The 8,991-nt window shown below is 34.4% G+C and overlaps 1 long non-coding RNA gene across 1 annotated transcript; it reads left to right on the forward strand.

Moving 5' to 3' along the window:
• Window positions 1-5,847: 5,847 nt before the first annotated feature.
• LOC120505316 lies at window positions 5,848-8,697 on the forward strand. The gene is made up of 3 exons (XR_005628204.1): window positions 5,848-5,922; window positions 7,817-7,961; window positions 8,067-8,697. It is a non-coding gene; the product is annotated as an uncharacterized LOC120505316 (long non-coding RNA).
• Window positions 8,698-8,991: the final 294 nt, after the last annotated feature.

The following is an 8,991-nucleotide window of genomic DNA, read 5'->3' on the forward strand; positions in this document are numbered from 1 at the left end:
TTTTACAGAAGAATCAAATAAATGCAACAAGGAAACTTTATTTACATGACTGAAAACCAGGGCTAAAATCCCAACCACAAAAATTTAGCATCAGGCTTTCTTAGAAAATTATGGTTGGAATTTCACTATGACATTATTAAAGTGGCAGTTGTGAAAACTAGTAAAAAACATTAAGAAACTGTAGACAGCTTTGGTTATGGCCTACAAATTTGGCTCTCAAGGCCTCAAAAATAAGTTTGTATTGTTTCTCATTTTCAGTGGTTGCAGATGCTTATTTTTTACCTCCTCCACACAAAACAAGCAGGAAATTGTAGAACTCACAACAACTTTTGAATTGTGGTGTCAGAAACCCAAAAAGAATACAGAAGAAAAGATCTGAAGACTGACTGGTAGAAGAATGGTTTTTGATTCTCCTTTAATGGTACCATAGCTCTCTGAAGCAATTGTAGCATTACCTTTTTAGAAATGCAGCATATTGCACCTTTTGGGATAGAGAGGTTGAGCCACTCTCAGACATAGATAACAGTTGCCCCTAATACAGATGGTTTTGTATTTATTTCTGCTGTACCTCCTACAATGTGAAGAACTGAATTGACTGGATTGACTGGCAGTGTATCAACCCATAAAATATTTACAGTGAGATTCATTAGAGAAGATGTAGCTTTCTTTATCTGAGCTAGTTGAACTGATCTCCTTTTATAAGTAATGTAAAGAAAGAGGTTGTTTGAGAACATGATTCATCTGACTTATTTTAGACATTTATTTTAGTGTGAAGTGAATCACAAGCAAAGAATATTTATTTCTTTCCACTGACATTATAAAAAGTCTAGACAAGTAGTTCAGACATGAATGTCTATATTTATCCTGATGAATCCTGCCCATGGAGGGAAAATAATCACTGTATTGTTGTATTCAGGTAAAGAAATAGAGTGAGAAATTTCTAGAAATTTCTAGAAAGATCCTGCTCTGTCTGTATAGGTATTCTTGAATCCCGGGAAGAAATTTTATCCAATTTAACTTAGACTGAAGTATAGACTTAAGAAAAACAAAATTTATCTGGAGGCTTTTAGTTGATTGTTATTTAACAATATTTTTTAGAGGAATTTTGTTACTGATCCTAAATTAAATATTTCTCAGAGTTTTAATGAAGTTCACTTGTCTTAACTCTTGAAAATATGTCTATCTGACTGTAATTCAGGAGCAAGGTGACTTGTAGGCATCATTCTGGCTGTATATTAAAAAATTCAAAATATTTTAATTTTAGACAACCAAGAAGTAGAAACTGAGCTGGCCACTGGGAAGCACTTCTGAAGGGAGAATACAAAGTGCAGAGAATTTAATTAGCTTCAAAGTAGTAACAGAAGATGAATGCATAGTCCAGAAGACAACACACACCACTACATAAAATTCTGATTGCAACTATTTCTATTCCTTTCAGACACCTGAAATAATTATGCTGTGTTTCAAATTAATATTGCCAAACCTGGTATCATTTTGGTTAATCCAGACATGTGAAAGCTGCTCTAGTGGTCTGAGCAGGCAAAAAGCTTTACTATTTTCTTTGATCTACAGGTGTGTGTGTATGACTGAGACAAATTGCCTTGTGTTTTATTGGCTACAGTTACAAAGGAGAAGTTACAAAGCTTTACTATTTTCTTTGAGCTATGGGTGTGTGTACAACTGAGACAAATTGCCTTGTGTTTTATTGGCTACAGTTACAAAGGAGAAGTCAAAAGTATGAGGGAGCAAGGCTGAGCACTGGCATGACTGACTAGATCATTAATTTCTCAGCAGGATTCCTGTTGTAGTTCTGTCTTGGACAAGGTGGCATGAATATAGATTAAGAGTTTACCATGAGCCAGAGATCATTTCTATCCCATAGATTGGATGGCACCATCCTGTTATGAGAGGCAAATAATTAACTGTTCTTAATGCAATGCAATTTATGCAGGTCCACTTAATCTCAAGGCTAGAGTTGAAAATATATGTTGTTTCTTACATAATTACCATCATCACGGTCATGTTCAGTTCTCCTGAAGGTGCTCTTGTTGTCTTTATATTCATTTGAACATTTTGGGCTGGGGCTGCAAATTTTCTAAAGAATATGCAGTAAGTTTCCCAGGATACTGACTCTGGGCTGCTTGCAAAACAAAGTCATGCATTTTCTTACCTTAGAGGCCTAAAGAACAGGAAATGAGCAACTGGGCTTGCTGTGCCTAACACTGATTAATGCAGTGTCTGCCTGTGTGTGCCTTGCATCAGTAAATGTGTCAAGGATTAAATCTGGGTAATCAGAAATAATTAGGAGTTGGACATAAATCTGAACTGCTGCCTGGGACTGTAATGACAGTGACATTTTAAAAGGTGTTTCTTAAAGGTTTATGGTATTATTTTATCTATTATTTTTCCAGTAGCACTTTTACACATATAATTACATTTATGATAGCATGACTACTGTACAGCTGTGCAACCAAATGTAAATTCTACAATGCATTTATATCACAGGGACAGACTTTCTAAAGTTGGGAGCCTTCTAAGAAACTATGTGCCTTTTATGTATTTTGGTCAAAAGCTTATGAAACAGATCTGAAAATATAAATGCGATACCCCACTGGATTAGGATTTGAGTGACTAGAACACTCAATTTACCTCCAATGTGAAAATACAATGCTTTAATGAAAAAGTAAAAATTAGATACCATGTTTTCATAACAGCAATTTTTTACTTGAAATTAGGTTTTAAAATTAATTATATTAGCTTTAATTCTCTAATATTTTAATAACGTAGTAGTTCTAATAGCTTTGAAAGTAGATAAGACAAAATTTAACCTAGGTTCTAATTAGTCCCAACCTGTTTGCAAAACTGTAATTTTCCTTTCAGCTCAAATATACTGATATAGAATTACAGTTGATAATATATAAAGCTATAAAGGGGTTGTAATAATTTCCAGAACATGTTTTATAATTCAAAACACAAGCACCAGAAGTTCTACATTAAAGTTAAAAGGAAAAACCATCAAGTACTTGCAAATGACACTGACTATTCCCTATCTTGATGAACGTCATTGTGACTTGGATACGCAGTTTTTCCAGTTTAATAGTAGCACCTTTTTTATTGCTATTATTGTTATTTAATTTACTGATTATTTCATTTCCAGACTGAATTTACATATAAATCAAATACATTTAAACTAAATATATGTTCAGCCCTGCGCTTCCACTGTGCCAGCAGCAGCTGCTAACTTCTAAGTGCATCTCCTTGTGTTCATATTTTTGGGTTTATACTACAATTTTTTGTGTGCTTGTAGAATACTTCAATCCATAATGTTGTGATCCTGACTAATATATTTTATTTCACCTTGAAACAAAGGTGAAATAAAACCCTTTTCATTTTGATAATACTTATAAACTCTATCATACAACTTAAGCATATTTAGGGGTCAGGAACAGAACAAACCTAGTCAGGAAGTTTTGCTTTGAAACACAATCTAAAATCTTAGCTTATAGAAGAGAGTGCCTCATACATAAATGGCATTCATTGCATGGAAATAAATTTCCTGCCTAAAGTATATAATTATTTTTATTTTTCTTCTCTTGTGTATATAATGCAGTTTAATCAATGACCATGTGACATTTCTACTCCTTGCTTATTGTAATAATCCCCACATAGAACAAAAATATACCTTCTGGTAATTCAAGCACTTAAGAATCCTTATTCTCTTTTGAGAGCCAAGGCTAGATAAAAACAGAAGTTAGAGGAAAGCATTACAAATCAAATACTACCAAGAACTGGATCTTTACATCTTAGTAATTTTTATTATTCCCTAAGAGTAATTAAGGCTGACTTTTCATATTCCTATATGCTCTAGACATGTGTCTGAAAAATGTCATCTGGCTAAGCAGAAACCAATCACCTGTTCTTCAGTGTTTTTGTCAGTGTATTAAAAATACAGTGCAGCTCGTGCAAAAAAAAAAAATTGTTGTTTTGTGAATTTTACATTGTTAATCAATTTTAATGAAAGAACAAGATATAGCATGGAATAGCTTTAGCTGTCTTGTTTTCCCATGAAAATGAAATATTCACACTGTCAAAAAAGGAAGGGTATTCAAAATTCATAGCAGGAATCTAGACAAAGACTAAATCTAAACCAAAAAACATCTGGGCAGATGAAAAAAAAGGATTGCTGAATAGAAGCAGTCAACTAGAAAAAAAAATATAAATAGGAAATCTTCCTTCCTTTAACAAGACTAGTTCTTGTATAATTCCTATGGATGTTTGCATTTGCTTTCTTAGTTTGGTATTTTTATGACCAGGTCATAGAGACAGATTTTATAAATGTCACAAAAACAGGTGGAGAAGGAAACTGCCTTAGGATTTGTGCTTTAATTCAAGTAAATACAAGATCATTCACACAGATGTAGAGAAAATGTCATATTTGTAGCATGAGAGGTTTACCATTGCTTTGAAAAGCAATGACTTCAAGAAGGATAAAGAAGCCACGTGAGGTAATACATGGAACATGGATTTTCAGTGTGTGCACATGTGCTTCTATTATTTCATGGGTAAATTGGGAAACATCAGGTATAAACTGGAAGAAAATTATACCTTTTTATGTACTTTCAAACTATTTATTTAGTTTGGTAACTGTACCTCAAAAAAAAATTAATGACTATTAGAAATTGTTTAGAAAATAAGTAGTAAGAGATGAAGAAATATCTCTTAATTATTTTTGAGTCAGGAATTGTCAGAGGAACCACAAGAGTCTGCTGGAAGGATTAAACCCAGAATTTTACTTTTAGAGGAAATGAATTTCAGTGTAAAATTAAATTATTTACCCATGGATATATACTACTCAACCTTTTGTTTTGGCCTAACGCATCTAAGACTTTTGTATTCTCCAACAGTATAAAAGAAATAATCAAAAAACCCTATGCTTAACAACAGAAAAGATAAGTTCATACAGAAATAGGTCAGAATGATCGCTTTGGAAGTTCCAACAACTGCAAATGTTTAAATGCTCTGATAACATGAGACAGAGTTCACACTTTATTGTAAAAACTTGATCCAGATGTAGAAAAAATAGAAAGGGAACATTTTTGCAGGTAGGGTCAATTCATAGGATATTAATTTATTGTAATCTTGAAAAGAAGGCCTAAATATCACTTTTTTTTTTTTTTAATTCCAGCTTCCTCTTTCTCTTTAGTAGATTCTCCTTTATTCACATCACATCTTCCAGTCTCTCAGCTTGCTACAATTTATCAATATGTTAATAAACATATTTTCACTCACTTTCTCCTCCTTATTTCCACTCAGTGCCTACTAACCCTGTCATAAGCTCAGAAAAATATAGAGTAGGAAAGAGAAATTATATTTTTCTCACACCCCATGGTTTGTGCAGGTGCTGCCATCTCAGCCTCAGGAGGCTCAGCATTTATGCTGAGGTGGTCCTCAAGGAGATGAGCATCCAGAAGATTCAGCAGAGCTAGACTGTGAGAAAGCTCTGGGAAGGCTTCCTGAGGAGCAAGGTGATAATGATGCTACACAGAAGCGTTGCAGATGAACCTAAGAAATACCTTCATGCTTCAGCAGTGTAATAGCAATACTGCATACTACAGCAGAGCAATAGCAACCTGTTCAAGCATTTATACTTCTTGTTTATACTTCTTCTAGTTCTTGTGTGGAATATAAGAGAATAGAGACAGTGCAGGAGGCAATCTCACCCCTGAGGAGCTGCAGCTGTACTAATTACCAAAGAGTAGGAATAGGCCTGCCCTTAATAAGCCACGGCTATGCCTAGTAAGGATGAGTGCTATAAAAGAGTGAGTTAGCTGGTTGAGAAGAGAGCAGCAATGTGTTGGTTGTGCTGCGAAGTAGGAGCGTCCCTGTGCTGTGAGGAGCTGTCCATGAGCAATCACTGAGAAGGTACAGAACTTTTGCAATAAGATAACAATATTCTTGAATTACAACCAAGGTATTTGTAGGAGCTCATGCTGCTGCTTGTTGTGGTCAGGCATTCCCCTGTGTGTATATAACTGAATTAACTCATCTATTTATATTTAATTACAGTTAAAAGTACTAATCATTCAACAGGGCTCCACTAGATATCACTTTGTATGTGGTGTAGACAAATAGGAGTGGATTTATGGAGTGATCAGTTGTTGCTGTGATCTCAGTGACTTCTCTGCACATATTTTAGAAGGTGTTGAATTCAGACTAATTCTAGGCTATTCCTGTGGGCCAAATACCATGGGTTCAGTTCCTTGTGCTTTCATCCAGATTATGGTACTTAAGAGTCATTGTGTGATGTGAACCAAAGCGTAGAAGGTGACTAGTGGCAAGTAGATCCACTTCAAAGTTATTCTAAACTGAAACAAAAAAGGAGGTTTTATCGCTGTGTACTATTTACATGGCATGAATTGTTTAACATACTCATGTTTCTGCTATGAGTATATTACACATCCTTGTACTGAAACATTAAACATTAACCAGAAAGGGAAAGGAAAATGAAAGAAGTCAGATAACTTAAATTTTTTAAAAAACAAACTTAGAGAATGTTAAATATGAGGAGAAATGGAAGTAGAGCTACAAATGTGGCATTGCATTTTTTTTTTTCTGAGGAAGAGGTGCTTAAAGAAAAAATTGTCAAACAGGATAACTTATGCACTGCTATATTTATACCTAGGTTTTCATGGAGAATGTCCTATAAATTGGATTATTATGTGTACTTTTTCTAGAATATATTTCCCTAAACTTGTTTTGTATACCAAACTGACACTCTAAACCCAGTGTAATGCCCATAAATGACTTTATACCCCAATGGCAGATTTCATTCATAACAACAGTATTAAATTTTGCAGTCTTCAAGCCACTGGCAAGGAAATACTACGGTTTTCAAATAACAGCTTTGGAATTTTAACCTATGTTTTTTACAAATTTTAAAAATAATCTTTCTGAAACATTTAAATGGTGCACCTCACATTCCCTGCAAGTCAGTGAAATCACAGTTGTTAAGATCCACTTATCCACCTATCTGTGAAAATAAATGTACAATATCAAAAGGTTTATATAAAACAGAGTAGTTAAATCTGTTTAAGTTTATTCAGTTAATTCTACTTTTCTAGGATATATTGAGTACATAAATATTTTGGACTTGAGTTTTTCACAAGTAAGCATACTTTACCATTTATGATGTGGTGTAATATGTAGAAATATATCATTGACTGAGCTAATTTCTCATATATGCACTGATATGTTCAGATTTGGCTTTAATCAGACTATAAAGGTAGTATATTATAGGGTTAATTTAGCTTCCTTTTATCTCCTAAATATTGCAGAGCAGAGCTCTTTTCTGTCAACAAGACTAATTATGATGCCATGACAAAATTTCCTTAGAAGATCAGACATTATAAGTATAAATAAACACTCTGTACCTAGTAGAAAATTATAGTGCATCGTGCAGATTGCATTGGTAATTATTCAGAATGCCTTTACGTGTTGAGGAACCAAACCAACCAATCCTAAAATAAAATAGATGCATGGGATAATTTGCACTAATTATAGCCTATTTACCTGGGGAACACTTTGTTCAATTGTAATTATCTTACAGCATGCTTTATGAAAGTGTCTTCATCAAAAGCATAATGAAGTAAATTCTAGGACTACCTTTCATTAGGGGAATAAGAAATTTAAAATTACCATACTGTCGATTGGCAGTAAAGTGCAAAAGTACTACTTTTAAATCTAAGAATAAACATTTGCTTTAAAAGTGTTGCCCTGAGTTCAGAGTGACCAGGAGACATTTCTTCTTTCCAAATAGGTTATTCTGCTGCTGAGAGAGCAGCAGCATGTTGGCTGAACACATTCCAAGTCCTTTCTCCTCCTCTTTAGAGTACACTTGCCATTCCTTCTATTGCTTCTAAAAAGAACAATTTGCAGGCATTTAGACCCATTCAAAGGCTCAAGTAAGTAACAGATGGATTTTACAATTTCCACTTACGGTAACCAGTCTTGGTGATCTCTGTCTTAACATGACTTTAAAGCACTTCTCATTGTTACTCTGTTCACAGGTATCTGAACCAGTACTCGGGGCTTGGAGTAAAGATGGGTATAATATGATGCATGAATCAGGCCAGTTAGTTTTCTAGAAATTATACTGCTAGCAAAGAAACCATGCCTGTTTCTTTGTTCCTTCTGGAAAGGAGAAAAGGAAGGCGAGCTATAAAAAGAAACTGGTTTTGAAACGAGGAATGAAGTTGAGATGAGAATTGTCTAAATTCTCAATTTGATGATCACAGACAGAAAATCCATTAGGTACATCTGTAAAGTGCTCATTTTAGTGCCTTAAGTAACTGAAATTAGTATTTTCACATCATAGACACTTCATTATTATATAGTATCAAATGCTTTGAGCACTAATCTGTTCAGTTTTGTGTTTTTATTAACTCTCTGACTATAGGAGCTCCAGAAAGCTCCTCAAGAGTGTGACACGGTTGAGGGTCATATTTTGCTTCTACATGCTCTCAGACAAACTCATTACACACAAGGGAATAAGAATTCACTCTTCTGAAAAATAGTTCAAAAAGGTAATGTTATGTGTATTTTGGTAATTCATGCTGATTGAGACTATATGTGTATGTGTATATTGATAATTCATACATTATGAGTATTCTGTGAGGTGTGTATGTGTATATTGATAATTCGTACATTATGAGTATTCTGCGAGGTGTGGTATAAGTATTATATAGGATATAGTATGGTTTCTAGTAAAACAAATAATAAAGGGCACACTAGCCAGAGACAAGGGTGCTACAGGGAGTGAGGAGACGACAGCTGGCAGCAGAGGAAAGGAATCCAAATTAATACACGAAAAAGACTGGCCAAGACAGGAGATCGGTGTTCTCTCTGGAATAAACCAGAAGCCACCCAGCGATGGTGGCCCATGAAGATGTCTGACCTAGATAATCTGAGCCATCAGAAATTTACATCTGAAAG

Source organism: Passer montanus, unplaced genomic scaffold, assembly GCF_014805655.1.
Source record: "Passer montanus isolate IOZ18808 unplaced genomic scaffold, ASM1480565v1 scaffold34, whole genome shotgun sequence".
Taxonomy (NCBI): domain Eukaryota; kingdom Metazoa; phylum Chordata; class Aves; order Passeriformes; family Passeridae; genus Passer; species Passer montanus.